Genomic DNA, 16,979 nt, shown 5'->3' with positions numbered 1-16,979 from the left:
TCCATGTTTAGGACCACTGGAAAACGATGCGATTCGGAAAGGCACTTTCATCCATTGGTAAAGGTTGTAACCCAGGATGGTGGAGGTGTTGGTTTGATAAGATCTAACTTGGTGGGTGGAGACGAACTAGGGACAAACCTCTTGGCATCGTTTCGGTTATCGAGGCTAGTGCTACGTGGTGGTCATCAACGCGAGTAATTGAGTCAAGGCGATGGTGACCGTTGGATGAAGAAGATCTACTCTGTCCATTTTTTTTATAAAAGGTAGGAGAAAGGGGTTGGAAGCCCCGTCATTTGCATTCGCGTCACTACTTGAGAGCTTCTAGACCAGCTCATCTAGATTTCTCATGTCCGTTTTCTTCAAGTCACTGCATTTTTCCTTTGATTAGGTAAGATAACACATCCTTTATCATGTCTACTTTAGACTCCGGCCAAGAGGCTTACGGTATCCCTGATATGGCCCCACTTAGCCATAGTTCTTCCAGTTTCAATTCTGAGAGCCCTTCTAGGCCTCTAAAGGTAGAGGTCCTATAAAGGAGGGTTGTCACTCGTAACAACAATAATAATAATAATATAACGATGCTAGCTAGTAATAGTAATAGCAATAATAAATAATGAAAGCACATGCAAGAAGAAAAAACAATACCACAAATTTGTAATGAGAATGTAAAATAATTACCAAATATTCACATTTATATTCCAAAAAATCAAATCAAAATTTGGAATATGCAAAAAATAACAAAAAAAAATCTACAATTGACTATTTTTCATGTAATACTCAACCAAAACGAACACAAAAAATCTAGTTATTCAAACAAACAAATGTACAACAAAAAGCATATACAACATTGCTTTAAAATTCGGTTTATATTAATGAAAATTGAAAAAATCGGTTTTTGCACTAAAATATACACAAACAATGAAAAATGGAATGAAATGATCAAAGTATTGGGCAAAGGAGTCCTTACCTACGGTCATTGGTGAGATTCTGGTGAGTTTTCGATCCTAGATTTCAGATTTGAACAAAAACACCATGGATAGTTCGTTCAATTAAACCCCCCCCCCAAAAAAAAAATAATGCAATACTAGTTTTGGAAGCAATAGGAACACTAGAAAATGAAAAACGGGCACCTATCGATCAGTTTCCGGTCGTTAAAGTCGTTGTTGGTCCCCCTCCAAGCTCTTGCTACCGCTGCCTTGTTTGGATTGTGCAAATGGAGAAGACAAGGTTTTTCTCCATTTGTAGGGGTAGTTTTGGTATTAATAAATATTTTAGGGATTGGACCATCCCAAAATTTTCGAATAAGCACTTATTGAATAAGTGCTTAAAACAAGTCACCTTGAACCTGCTTATTTTTTAAGTGCTTAGCTTTGAAATAAGCACTTATTCCTAACTTATTTTGCCAAATAGGAATAAATGGTCATTTTCCACTTATTGTGTAGTTCCACACCATTTATTTTAAGTAATTATTTGAATAAGTACTTAAAAGAAGTGAAATCAAACATGGCCCAAATATGTTGAAAGGAACTTAGGTTATTCAAATATTACAAATGGTTTCCTAGTCTTTTACTCTATGCAAAAGTTTGCATCCATCTTTTGCTTTCATTTGAATGCAAAGATGTCTATGAATCCGTGTTTGTTGTCATTATCAATACACAAATACATTCTTACCAAATACCTACAAAACTAAACCCAAGAATATCCATTGAATCGGCATTTGCACTCTTCCCAAACACAACCTTATTGGTGGTTGATAATAAGCCTCAATAAGTGATTATTCATGGAAATAAGCCCATTTTGAATAAACACCTAAGAGGCTGTTTATTTTTAAGATTTTTAAAATACCTATGCTACCCTCATTTGAAATAAGCACTTTTTCAGTAAGCACTAGTAAGTGCTTAGTTAAATAAGCACTTATCCAATAAACACCTATGTTAACAATAAACACTCCTAAACATGGGCTAGGTTGTGAGGGTGAGCATTCGGCTTATTTGGTTAAAAACCAAATCAAATAAACCAAAATTTTAAAAATCAAACTTATAAAGCATAAAATCAAACCAAAACCGAATTACTAAAAAACCCAAAAAACCACCAAAAAAACCAAAACCAAAATTTTTGGTTATTTCGATTAAAACCAAATTTCATTAATATTATACTATATTAATGTATATATATATTGGTGAAATAATATATTATATTATATATATAACAAATGTTAGTTAATTCAATTCTTTTGGTTAATTGAATTTCTAATATTGAAAATTGAAAACCGAAATAACTGAACCAAACAAACAAAAACAAAAAATTTTAGTTCATTTTTTTATTTTAATCGAACAAGGCTTACCCCTAATAGGTTGTGGTCCAATCTCTGTATATAAGTTCCTTGCATATTCTTGTTCCAATGTAGGACTTTTCACTCTAAATACTCACATGAATCCCAACAATCACCCCTTCATGTGTGAGTTTATTCCACACCAAATACTCCATATTTCCCCTCGAATTGAAGTTATTATTGTATCACCAAGTTTGACATGTACCATGGGTCAGGTAGCTCAATGGCCTAGCCTATTATTTTTTGGGCTTGGACAAAACTTCAGGTCTGCTGGCTCGGGCTTGGGCTTAGGCTTTAATTACTAGGCCCAATAATTTTTCAGGAAAACAAACTGCAAGCCATTCCTCCTCCGTTCAGCCCTCGAACCCATCGAGACACCTTAGCCTTGAACTGGGCGAATTCAAATCTGCAAAAGACAAAGAAAAACATAAATTAAATCAAACAAAAATTGAAAATTGCAGAAATTAAATTGCCAAAAAAACTGAATAACAAAAAGAAAGAAAATAAAACAAAACAAAAATAGTGGATCAACTCTAGTGGCGGCAGTTGCAGGTTGGATGAACTGCTTGCAGGAACCCCTCCTGACAGGAACTGGGCGTCCTCCTTCCTGTAACCCTTGAACCCCTTAAGAAGCCTTGGCCTTGTGAACTGGGCTAACCAACCCCTTCTCTAGGGCCCTTGGGGTCCTTTTTATAAAGAAGGGTGGACAAAACTGGGATTAGAGAGAAAGAGAGGGGCAGCTAGTGGGTTTTTGCAGAAAATGGGCGCCCCTAGGGTTTAGGAATGGAGAATTAGGATTAAACTAGAAGGGTCCTACAACTAGAGTGAAAAGGAGAGGGCGCCTATAAGTATGGAGGGTTGGGATTTAAGCTCCTAGGATTGAATGGTGGAGATTTGGACGCCTAGGGCTAGAAGGTGGAGATTAAAAGGAATTGGTGGCGCCTTAGCGTGAGTGGCTAAGATAGAGAGTGAAATAGAGGGCTGAGATAGGCTGAATGGTGGGGATTAGGAGTTAGGTGACGGTTAGGGTTTGTTAGAGGTGAAAAGAATGAGTGGGGAGGTGCCCTAGGGTTTGCTAAAGAGAGGGGAGTATGCTAATACAATAGGAGGGGTGCCTTTCTAGGCTTAGCAGATAGGAGGTGCCCTCTTGTGCTCAGTTTTTCAGAGAAACACCCCCTCTCTTAGTTGGAATTCTCACCAGCTTCTCAAAATCTGCAGAAAACTCTGTAAATTTCCTAGTTTTTACCCAAAATTTGCATAGGGACCCTTAGAAGTCACAACATTGAATTTAACCTGAAAAATGGTACAGATTAGTCAATCTAAGGTCTAAAATACCCTTAAAATGATGCCCTTAAGGCATCAAAATACAGAGTTATCACATCCCCAACTTAACCATTGCTAGTCCCTTAGCAATGCAGCCTTAAAATTACATTGAGTAAAGAGATCATTCCCATTGCAGGATCATCCCTGACAAAATTAGCCAAGTATCCTAATTCTAGAATTCTCAAACTTTGTATAGATTAGTATTGGGTTTAAGGGGTAAAACTGTCCGTCCTACTTTGAACATTACAGAAACTTGGCTTAGAAATCTTATATACCCTTCCATTTGCAGACTATCTCGATAAGCTGAGATTGATTTTTAAAATCAGGCAGGTATTTTTCTTATCATTTCTAACAGTGGATTTCTACCCTTGAACTTGATTTGCACACACATTTTTATTTCTACCTTCCACCGTTTGACGCAAATCTCGACACTTGACTTAGGTGAAGAGACCTGGTTACTAAGTGTTAGGTAAGTTTCTTTGGCATTTCCTTTCCCATTTGATGTGAATCTTGACACTTAACTTAGGTGGGGAGACCCGGTTACTAAGTCTAGGGTGTCCATTGACCTTTTATTCTCTCTCTCTCTTTCTTTTTTTTTTGCTGTGTAAAATTCAGCATTGTTTGGGGCAGTCCACTATTTTTCTTAATTTGAAGAATTTTTTGTCTGATTTCTCAATATTTCTCTTCTTATCTTCACAAGGGCAAACTTAGGAGTATTTTTAATTTCTAAATGGTTTCGACAACATTCAAACAAGAAAAATTTAACTCCTGTCACTTGCTACCAATCTCTACAAAATTCAATATTGTTTTATCAGTTTCCTCAACTTTTTCTATTCAGGAATCTCTTTTAATGGAAAAAAAATTTAAAAATTTCAGTGAAATTTTAGTTCTACATATTTAAAGGCTTAGCTTCTCAATTTTTTTTTTAAATTTTTTTCTCAATTTTTCAAAATTCTCTTTTCTCACCCCCCAACTTAAATGCCATTGTCCCCAATGGCATGACTAGAATGATGCAAAAGGGACTTGGGTCAAAGGGAACAATCAAGAGGTAAGGATTCAACAGGGGTTCAGGATTTGCCAACTGAATTTTAAAACTTACTCAAATGAAAAGACAAAGTCTAACAAGACAACTGAAATAAAACTTCGTTGGGTTGCCTCCCAACCAGTACTAAGTTTAATGTCTTTAGCCAGACCCAATTGGATCACTCAGACTAAAGTTCTCAACTCTTCTACTCTTAGATACTCCTTCTATGTATGGTTTAAGCCTTTGACCATTGGCCTTGAATATGATTCCATTCTTAGGATTAACTATTCTAACCGCACCATGCTCAAATACTTTATCAACAACAAACGACCCATCCCATATGGACTTTAATTTTCCTAGAAATAACTGTAGCCTAGAATTAAAGATCCAAACTTTTTGACCAGGTTCAAATGTTTTTCTTGAGATGTTTTTATCATGAAACGCTTTCATTTTGGATTTATAAATGCGTGAGCTTTCATAAGCTTCATTGCGAAATTCTTCTACCTCACTTGATTGCAGAACCCGATGGGATCCAGCTTGGGTTAGATCAAAATTAAACTTTTTGATGGCCCAATAAGCCCAATGCTCTAATTCTACATGAAGATGACAAGCTTTTCGGAAGACTAGCCTATAAGGAGACATTCCAATGGGAGTTTTATACGCCGCCTGATAAGCCCAAAGTGGATCCTCCAATCTACTAGGCCAATCTTTTCGGTTAGGCCTAACGAATTTTTGCAGAATACTCTTAATTTCCCGATTAAAAACTTCCACTTGACCATTCATTTGGGGAGTAGGGGGTTACTATCTTATGAGTGATTCCGTATTTGTGGAGCAAAGCACGGAATTGCGCATTAGTAAAATGTGACCCCCATCACTAATGATTGCTCACAAACACCCAAACCTAGAGAAAATGTTCTTTTGAATAAATTTCCTTACAACTTTGTGGTCATTGGTCTGGGTTGCTATAGCCTCAATCCATTTCGACACATAATCAACGGCCACTAGGATGTATTCGTAACTAGATGATGGCGGAAATGGTCCCGTGAAACCAATACCCCAAACATCGAAGATTTCTATAGTTAGAATGGGATTAAGTGGCATCATGTCTCTAAGGGACATATTCCCAACAGCTTGGCATCTTAGACAATTTACTAAAAGCATGGGCATCCTTAAATAATCTTGGCCAATACAAGCCACTTTGCAGTACTTTGGCCACCATTTTCTTCCCTAAAAAGTGCCCCCCACAAACAAGAGTGTGGCAAAAATTAAGGTGTTTAGACTCGGGAACGCATCTTCAGATTACTTGATCCGAATAGATATGGAATAGCACAAGGTCTTCCCAGAAATAATATTTGAGTTGTGAGAAGAATCCGTCTTTCTCATTCTTGGACCACCCCTCAAGAATTTTGCCCACTGCTAAATAGTTGACAATATGAGCAAACCATGGGGGTGTACTATGGGAAACAACCAAGAGGTGTTCATTTGGAAAGGAATAGTCATGCATAGGCTCGCTCTTTTCAATTTGAATTCTAGACAGATGATAAGCTAGTACATTTTCAGACGCATCATTGAAGAACTTTTTGTAAGTGTTTGAGACAAGATTCAAAGGAATCATTGAAGACAGAGAAATCATCCATAAATATTTCCAGAAAGTCACCTACCATTTTCGAGAAAATTGCCATCATACACCTCTAAAAGGTTGCTGGTGTATTACATAATCCAAACGGCATTCTTCGGAAGGCAAATGTGTTGTATGGGCAGGTGAAAGTAGTTTTTTCTTGGTCTTCAGGGTAAATGGCTACTTGGTTATACCCAGAATACCCATCTAAGAAATAGAAATATTTCTGCCCTACAAGTTTTTCCAGAATCTGGTCAATAAAGGGTAGAGGGAAGTGGTCTTTTTTCGTGATTGCATTAAGTTTCCTGAGGTCGATGCATACTTTCCATCCTGTGGTAAACTGGGTGGGGATCACTTCACCTTGATCGCTGGTGACCACGGTGAGTCCAACCTTCTTAAGCACCACTTGCGTAGGACTTACCCTACTGCTATTTGAAATTGGGTAGATAATACCCGCATCCAAGCACTTGACTACTTCTTGCTTGACCACTTCTTTCATATTTGGGTTCAACCACCTTTGCATTTCCCTATTCGGTTTGGCATCCTCCTTCGTATAAATATGGTGCATACAAATGGGTGCATACAAATGAATGGACTAATCCCTTTCAAGTCAGCCACCGACCAACCAATGGCACCCCTATACTCTTTGAAGACATCAATCAGTTTTTCTTTTTGTATAGGGGTTAAATCAGCTGCTATAATTACTGGTAGTGTTTGGTCGGGTCCTAGAAACACATACTTGAGGGAGTCTGGCAAGGGTTTTAATTCTAGTTGCAGAGGAGATTCAAGAGAAGGCACGAGTGGTTCACTCTTTAGCTCTGAGAAAGGTTCAATAGTAGGCCAAGACCGTAATGGGTGAGGAGTCTTTGTTAAAACACTAGCTTCCTTCGTCTGGTCATCCACTGTGACCCGACCGATTTCCCTAGGGTTTCTATTTACATTTATGGTACAACAATTATGTTTTGGGTGGGTAGAAGGACTTCTAGACTCATAACAGTCTTCAAACTTTCCTCCACTTTGGAGAGCCAAAATTTCCCCAGCATTTTCTAAGTGTTGGATGTTAGAAGTCATATGGTGTTGGGGAAGACCTAGGGGTTCAGTTCTAGGGACAACAATCGGCTGACTAAGCATTGAATCATTCTCCCACTGTAGGTTAGCTTCCATGAGCTGAATTACTTGTCTTTCTAATCTTAGGATTGGCTTTTGCTGAGCTAAGATCAGATGTTGGAGCTGTAGAAACATTTCATCAAGCGAATCAGTTTGATGGGGTTGAGAGTAAGTTTGACATGGCTGAGCCGGTTGAGTCTCGAGGTAATCATTATACTCATAGTGAGTCTGGGCTGACGATTGAGAGTGCACATCTGACAAGATGGTTTCTTGGGCTTGGGCCCAATAAGCAAAGTTTGGCTGATTTTCCCACCCAGGGTTATATGGGTGAAAGAATGGGTTAGCATTGGGCTGGAAAAATTCGTTAGCTGCATGTACTTGCTTTGGAATGACTGGTTGACATGGGCCCGCCGTAGGGCACTGGCTAACATGATGGGTGGGGCTTGCACAGATGGAACATGTTGGGTAGGATGACAAGGTTGGGTATGGGCCAATTTGTTAACAAAATGCAAGGACTTGATCAAGTCTTTGGGCCATCTCATTAATCTTATCCAGTTGTTGAGACACATTGTTCCAATCTATTCGTGGCTTAGGTTGGAAATAGTTCTCATTCCACAAACTTCGATCATTGAATTCATTTTATTTTGTTTTAATTTTTTTTAGATTAAGCATAAACAAGTAAAACACACGACCTAGGGGCTAAACTAAGGTTTCCTAAACTAGTGGTTGAACCAATGTGAATCCCCTTAGGTTCACTTGGAATTACACCACTTCCTTTGGTTAGTCAAGTAAGAGTTGGGATGTGGGAGGCTCCCCTTTCTCTCGCAAGGACCTAATTAAGTAACCACGAAACTTGCTTGGGCTTAGCCGGTTAACCTCTTTCCTTAGACACCAACCGCCGGTTATGGAAAGTAATTACAAGCTTCCCTAAAATTCAGTACACTTTTGAACCCAAATGTGTGGGGCCTCCTAAAGGATCTTACTATCCAAATTTTAAATTAAGGTTTAGGGTGAACCACACGTGAAATGGTGGTGATTTTTTGGCCAAGGAAGGGTGATGAAATCCCCACTTTATCTTATTTAAATTGGATTGCCCTTAAATGGATTAATGGAAAAACACAATAAACAAAATAAATGCAACTAATTACAATGCATGAATAGTTATCTCTAATATGCAATTCAGTAATAAAATAATAAAACAAATTAATTCAACAAAGAGAGCAATTAAAAAAAATGAAAAAAACCCTAACACATTAACAACTAACAATATGATTTCAGCAATTAAATAATCCTATATGATGCATGCTCTAGAACATATCAAACTCTAAATGTTGGAATGCAAATGCAAAAAATTTTAAAATATTATTTTTTTTTGAAATTCAAAACTTAAAATTTAAATTTTGTAATTTAAATTCAAATTTAAATTCAAATTAAAATTCAAAATTTAAAATTTAAATTCAAATTTGAAAATTTGAATAATTTCTTAATTAACAATTAATTACTTAATTAAATAACTAATTAGATCTAAAGACAAAAGAAAAGAAAATAAATTATCCTAAAAAAATATAGCCGAATCTATTAAGAAATAAAAATAAAAATAAAAAACCAAAGATTCGAAAACACTAATCTACCAAGATAAGTTTGAAAATAAAAAGAAAAATCAGAAATAAGTTGGATGACCACACCTGAATCACTACCCAATATTTTTTTTGTGCGCAGTTCGGTAGTGTTTTGGCACCCCCGCCTTCGGCTAATATGTCCTACGAAAAAAAAGAAGAATTATGAGAGTTTTATTTCCAAAGATTAGAAAAATAATGAAATAAAAAAAATAATGTAAACGGATCCGAAACAAAGAAATAAAAATTTTCAGTCCGTTGCTTCCTCAGCAATGGCGCAAAAAATGTGGTGCACCCCAAGATGCATCGTCAAACACCCGAAACACCAGTTTAATAATTTATATTTTTCCAATCCTCAAAACTAAATAAAGAACGTAGTTTAGTGGTGAGGAAGGGGTCTAATCCTTAGGGAAGCATGGCTAAAAATTATTATTTTGTGTCAGGCAAATAAGACAAAGAAAATAGATTTGGGATTTGTAGAAAATAAGAAAATAAAATTTATTAAAGCTGAAATTAAATATTCAGAATTGAAAAAGACAAGAAATTAAATTTAGATATTAAATAAAACTGAAATTAACAAGAAAATAAATAAAAATATGCTGAAATTCAAATATAGTGGTGGTAGCTTTCCGAGAAGACAAACTGCAAGCCGTTCCTCCTCCGTTTAGCCCACGAACCCCTCGAGACACCTTAGCCTTGAAATGGGCGAATTTAGATCTGCAAAAGACAAAGAAAAAACAAAAATTAAATCAAATTAAAATAAAAAATTATAGAAATTAAATTGCTAGAAAAGCTGAATAATAAAAAGAAAGAAAATAAAACAAAACAAAAATGGTGGATCAACTCTAGTGGTGGCAGTTGTAGGTTAGATGAACTGCTTGCAGGAACCCCTTTTGACAAGAACTAGGCGTCCTCCTTCCTGTAACCCTTGAACCCCTCAAGAAGCCTTGGGCTTGTGAACTGGGCTAACCAACCCCTTCTCCAGGGCCCTTGGGATCCTTTTTATAGAGAAGGGTGGACAAAACTGGGATTAGAGAGATAGAGAGGGGCGGCTAGTGGGTTTATGTGGAAAATGGGCACCCCTAGGGTTTAGGAATGGAGAATTAGGATTAAACTAGAAGGATCCTACGACTAGAGTGTAAAGGAGAGGGCACCTATAAGTATGGAGGGCTGGGATTTAAGCTCATAGGATTGAATGGTGGAGATTTGGGCGCCTAGGGTTGAGTGGCTGAGATAGAGAGTGAAATATAGGGCTAAGATCTAGTGGCTAAAGGCTGAATGGTGGAGATTAGGAGTTAGGTGGCGGCTAGGGTTTGTTAGAGGTGAAAAGAAGGAGTGGGGAGGCACCCTAGGGTTTGTTAAGGAGAGGGGAGTATGCTAATACAGTAGGAAGGGTGCCTTTCTGGGTTTACCAGATAGGAGACGCCCTCCTAGGCTCAGTTTTTCAGAAACACCCCTTCTCTCAGTTGGAATTCTCGCTAGCTCTCCAAAATCTGCAGAAAACTTTGTAAATTTCACAGTTTTTACCCAGAATTTGCACAAGGACCCTTAGAGGTCACAACATTGAGTTTAACCGAAAAAAGGGTATAGATTAGTCAGTCTAAGGTCTAAAATACCCCTAAAATGATGCCCTTAAGGCATCAAAATACAAAGTCATCAACTCGGGCTTTCTCAAATAAGTTCGACCTGGCCCCAAGCCTGGTCCGGTACTATTACATATAATAAAAAATGCATATATATATAATATTTATTTCTTAAATTATTAATAAATGTTTGTTTACTATTAGGAAATACAAATAGTTTATTACTAAATTAATATAATATTAGTTTATAAAAGTACAATGAAAATAAGACATTTTGTGTACAGGTCGGGCTTCGAGCTTTATATAAGGGTTGGGGCAGGCTCAAGATCTAGGCCTAATGCTTGGGTCGGGTTCGAGCTCATATTTGATGTATTTGATAAATTTGACATTTGATGATTTGATTTTAACTTTTGACTTTTGATATTTGATATTTGATGATTTGAAGAGTTTGATGAGTTTGATATTTGATGATTTGATAATTTTGGTATTTGTCGAAATTGATAAATTTGATATTTGATGATTTGATTTTGACTTTTGATATTTGATATTTGATATTCAATGATTTGATGATTTGACGAGTTTGATAAATTTGATGTTTGATGGTTTGATTTTGACTTTTGAATTTGATGGCTTGGATATTTGATGCTTTGATTTTGATTTGGTATTTGATGATTTTGACATTTGATCTTTGATAATTTTAGTATTTGATGATTTGATTTGGATATTTGATATTTGATTATTTAATGATTTGATAATTTTGATATTTCATGAATTTGATAATTTGATTTTGATATTTGATATTTGATATTTGATATTTGGTATTTGATGACTTAACTTTGATTTGATATTTGATATTTAATGATTTGATAATTTTGATATTTGATATTTGATAATTTTGATATTTGATGAATTTGATATTTGATGTTTTGATGATTTGATAATTGTGATATTTGATGATTTGATTAAGATTTGATATTTGGTGAATTTGATATTTGATGAATTCAATAATTTTGATATTGGATTATTTGATAATTTTTGATGAATTTGATAATTTTGATCTTTAATTATGGTATTTATTTTTTTTGGATTTTATTTAGTTATTTATTATTATTATTATTATTATTATTATTATTATTATTATTATTATTATTATTATTATTATTTTGGACGACTGGTGTGGGTGCATTACCTTAGAAGAGGGGTGTGGTCAAGGTTAACTCTATCTAGTTGTGGGTCCTTACATAACCTTGGTATAACTTTAGTTCCACTGTAATTCTCAGAATTAGGAGGTGTATCAAACACTAAAGTAAGGTCTCTTATAAAACTAAAGAAGGAGAAGACTTTGCACTCATATGAATAGGGAAATTTGATTTTGTCACGACCTGGTGCTTTTACTCAGAGTGCACTATCGGGTTTTCACTCTGTCCTTTCAAGTCGTGCGATTGCTTGTTTTTTCTCTCCACTCATTCTTTCTCCCATCATTGCCACAAGGGGATGGGGAGACAATTTCTTTGTCATCTGATTCCATATTCCTATTTTTATCTTTGATTAGGGAGGTCTTAGTACTAGGACAAAATGTGGCTAAGGCTCAAGGATAGGTGGGTTACTAGCACAACTTGGTTCATGGGTTATTAGGAAGCTGAAATTCTTAAAATCTTCTTAATTTTTCCCTTTTCTTCCCTTTTCTTTACTCTTTTTTTCTTCTTTTTCTTCATCATCTTCTCTTTTTTTTCTTTCTTTTCTTCTTCTTCCCCTTTTTTTTCTTCTTTTTTTAATTCCTAACTACTTTCTTTAAATGGCATTGCCCTAGTTGATGTCCTGGCTGACGTGTGGTAAGCCAAAAGAGCATATGATAACATGGCTGAAGCATATCAAAGGTGAACAGAACGTGCATTCAACAAGAGGGTACGACCCTAAGATGCAAACTGCTCATAACGTGCTTGGACCCAATCTGTCTCCGGGATCTCTAAGCCTAATATCATTCGCAAAAGATGGCACTTTAACTTCTGTTGGTAGGACTGCCTCTATTCCATACACCAAAAAATATGGCGTTGCCCCAGTTGATGTCCTGATTGACGTGTGGTAAGCCAAAAGAGCATACGATAACATGTCCTACCAAGACTTATAGGTAAGAGACATCTTTTTCAGAATTTTTTCGATGTTCTTATTTGCAACCTCTATGGCTCTATTCATTTGAGGTCGATAAGGGGATGAAAGCAACTACTTAATCTTGAAATGATTGTAGAGGGCTGTGACTTCCTTTCCAACAAAAATATTTCCATCATCTGAGATAATCTCGCAAGATGCTCCATATCTGGCAATTATGTTGCTCTTGATGAATTGAACTGTCTTGGTCATTGTTGGGCAGGCTATAGACATTGCTTCTACCAACTTAGTGAAATAATCAATGGCAACCAAGATGAACTTATGCCCATTTGTTGCATGTTGCAGTGGACTGACCATGTTAATTCCCCACACCGAGAAAGGCCAAGGTGTAGTGAAACAATATAGTTCTGAGGGAGGTGCATTTATCTTTCAATCAAAGACTTGACAAGCATGACATCTCTACACATGTTGACAACAATCCTCATCCATTGTCATCCAATAAAATCCCATTAAGAGCAACTTTTTAGCCAACATATGCCCATTCATGTGAGGGCCACATATGCCACCATGTACATCCTTCATCTTTCTTTGTGCTTATTCTTCATCTACATATCTCAACTAAGGTAATCTTGGGGACTTTCGATACAATATTCCCCTGCTATGATGAAATGCCCTTCTAGCCTACTTATAGTTCTTCTCACCTTGGGATCTGCCCCTCTTGGAAATGCTTGGTGCTCTAAGAAATTTGTGAAGTCATTGAACCATGGTTTATCATCCGACTTTCATCTTTTGTTGTGATTTCTAGTATGTGTTCACTATCCCAACTTAAATCAATTGGTTCTACCGCCATGTTGGGAGGTAAACGTATGGCTGATCCAAGGGAAGCTAAAGCATCCACAAAGCGGTTGTCTTTTCTAGGCAAGTAATTGAAGGAGATGTACTTAAACTTTTTGATCAACTCTTTGAGACAGTTATGATATAATGCTAGTTTTTCATCTCGTACTTCCAAATCACCCTTGGGACTAGCTCTGTTTAAACCCCAAAAATCCATACACATCCTAAGCTTCCCATCCTTTTTAGGCACCATTACAATGTTGGCTAGCCATTTAGGGTAGGTAACCACTCACAGAAATCTCGCTTCAACCTGCTTCTTAACCTCTTATTGAATTTTTAGAGACCACTTTGAATGGAGCTTCCTGAGCTTTTGCTTTACTAGCTTTGTATTGGGATATATGGGAATCTTATATACCACCAAGTCTGTGTCTAATCCTGGCATGTCTTTGTAGGACCATGCAAATACATCCCTGAATTCTTTCAACAATTCTATCATGTCAAGTCTCTACAATGGGATTAAATATCTCCCAATTTTTACCAACTTTGGATAATCAATAGTTCCAAGATTAATTTCTTCTTAATCAGATTCTAGTATTCTTCCTCTTGTCGTTCAATCTAATCAGGGATATTTTAAGGGATCTCCTCCTCAGGAGGTTCCTCCTCTATCCCCATGAGAGCAAAGTCTAACTCAAGGTCAAAGTCATAGACTTATGAGATGGATTTGGGTTCCTGTAAGATCAAAAAGAGGAATAAACATGGGAATTGGAACTGGACAAAAAGGAGATTTTTCAAAAAAAAGTGGTCGGGCCTAGGCTATGAACTAAGGTTGTCTATGTACCCTTTTGAGGGGGATCAGGCCAATCATAGTTCAAGTAGAAGGATTTTAATTTCATTTGGATTAATGGAGTACAAAAACTTCTTTTGGGATTGAGGCATAGGGTAAAAAGCATTGACCCCATGGTCTGAGAAGTATATCTCAACAAACCTCAAGAGAAGGGGCCTCTAGGCCCAATGTAGTTGGAGAAGACATTCAATTATGAACTAGCTCTTGTAAAGGGACAATTGAATGGGCAAGGTCTTCCATGAATTTGCCTCCTATCACACATACATCTCCATCCAAGGATTTCCAAATGGCACAATCCTCGAGCCCGTCAATTACCTCTTGTTCAATAGGGATTTCCACCTTGCCCCAATTGATGAGGCAACATGGCATGTAGATCACCTCAGTCTCCTTTTCCTCCTAGGCCTTTGATGATGAGCCGATTTCCTTTTGATATTCTTGGTCTTCAATAAAAAGCAATGAAATGTCTGGGATGTCAAGGGGGGTTTCAAGGCTGGCTTGAGGGGTTGGTGATGGTTCGGGCAAGGTTGCTAAGTTACTGGGTTTGACAAAATGCAGTGGTGTTGAAAGAGATACACCTTTCTTCTTCCCACCTCGTGGGTCAAATAGGTCATGTTCATCAGGTTTATAGTGCACTCCAAATCGAAGGAGAGATCCCTTAGCCTTATCAGGGTTCAATCTCCCTTATTGCTTGATACCTAACCCTTTGCTAGGGTCGAACTTCATATGATCCATCATTCGAAGGGGTGGTGCTATCCTCCCTTGATCTTTCTTTGCCTCTTGAACCTTCTCGATGGAGTTCACTTCTTCAAACTAGTAAGAGAAGAAACCTAGACTTTCCTCCAGGTGTTGAACTGATGATTCTGTAGCTGGTGCAATCTGATTGTCCCCAAGGATTGTAATGAGTTCATTATCATGGGCCAATTTTAGTCTCTAGCGGAGGGAAGATTGCAAAACTCCATTGGAATGAAGCCAAGGTCTCCTTAGTAATAGGGTAAAAGATGCTTGAATGTCTAGAACTTGAAATTGAATCTGATAATTAACCTTTCCAATAGTCACAATAAGTGTTACATCTCCCAAATTTGGCCTAATTGAATTGTCAAAGGCCCTTACCGCAATGGGTCTCTTCTTCCCATCATGTAGTGCTTGTAGTGTTCTGAGAGTGTGTATATTTATGTTAGACCCATTTCCACCAAGACAGTAGGGACCCTCATTCCTCTACAAGTCACTATTATATACAATGGAAGATTGTGAGTAACACCATCTATTGGGATTTCATCATCTGAAAAAGTTATGAATCGAGGGGCCAAAATCATGCCAACCATTTGTGCTAGCCTTTTTGGTTCTATACTTGGGAGGACAAGAGCCCTTTTGAAAACTTCCATAACTTGGTTCCTGTGATGTTCTGAAGATAATAATAGCCCAAGTATTGAAATATGTGCTGGTATTTTTCCTAGTTGATCGGGTACGTTGTATCGAGACTTTTTAATGGCTCTTAGGAAATCATCCTTCTCCTTGTTTTTCTTCTCTTCACCTAGCTCTTCCCCTATCTTAGCCTTTCCTTTATCTGTTGCCCTAGTTACATGTCTTGGAGGCAAAAACCTTCTAGATCTTAATAAGGCTCCACGTTATAAATCGGTTTGACCAACATGCGCCATTACTGGCTCAGTGTAATAGTTCCAAGGGACTTTGGGTGAATTTTCTCCGCAGAGTTCTAGGTAAGGAATGACGAAGGGTTTTTGAGGGAGGTTGTTGCTAGATATAGTGAAAGGGGTGAAAAGGTCACTGGCTCAGTGGGCGCTTCCCTTCACGCTTCATCCTCACTTTCTTTGGCGAGTGTGATGGAGGAGCAGCTAAACTCTCACTCTAATTAGCAATGTGACCTTCATGGGAGGCTAAGACATGATGGGGGTGGGGGTTTGTCCTCATCAGTTCCTGAAAACCCCCAAACAGTGCACAAAGGTATGCAAAGTGGAGGGACTTGCAACCTTGAACCCTAGAATACCTTGCGATCGGGAACCTCAAAGTCCTAGGGAATGCAAGGTAATGGTGCTGGACCCAAAAAAGTCTTCTCCAGAGGACCTCAAGAATTGGGTGCCCATGTCATCATAACTGATTTGCCGCAATACTCGGTCCAAACGATATACAGCCAGTTGTGCTTTGCTGGTGCGATCAAGGTACGCCACTACACTTGGCCTAATTACTAGTTGCACCATGCCCGCAATAGGATTCTTCATCTCCACGACACAGTGCTGATCACTGCCTTCTAGAATAGTCATGCCGCTACAAAATGGCATGGCATGATGAACGTTTGGGTATATGGCCTCCACACAAATCCATCTAGTGAAGCTAGCTTCAAATCAATCTTGCTCATTTTAAACTACTTGTGTCTACTAGCTTGGAGCCAGCGCTTCCCCCGGTAGACATTAAACACCTTTTCTTCAGACTCGTCTCCCCTCATGGTGGGCACAACTACGTGCATAGGAGAGAGATCACGGGGTGTGACACTGAGGCTAAAGCGTTCACACAAAAACATCCATAAAAGGGGGCACAGACGTAACTGATACACCTCTTACAACTGGGGTTCATTGTTTA

At 37.6% G+C, this 16,979-nt stretch overlaps 1 long non-coding RNA gene across 1 annotated transcript; it reads right to left on the bottom strand.

Moving 5' to 3' along the window:
* Window positions 1–2,294: 2,294 nt before the first annotated feature.
* Window positions 2,295–9,203, bottom strand: LOC148852659 (uncharacterized). Its single transcript, XR_016099236.1, has 2 exons — window positions 9,090–9,203; window positions 2,295–2,738 (listed from the first exon to the last, which is right to left on the bottom strand). It is a non-coding gene; the product is annotated as an uncharacterized LOC148852659 (long non-coding RNA).
* Between the last annotated feature and the right edge of the window lie 7,776 nt (window positions 9,204–16,979).

Source organism: Nelumbo lutea, chromosome 5 (genome assembly GCF_056320005.1).
Source record: "Nelumbo lutea isolate HS-2025 chromosome 5, American lotus-T2T, whole genome shotgun sequence".
NCBI lineage: Eukaryota > Viridiplantae > Streptophyta > Magnoliopsida > Proteales > Nelumbonaceae > Nelumbo > Nelumbo lutea.
Note: the sequence above shows the minus strand (reverse complement) of the source record. Positions and strands in the feature narration are given on the sequence as shown.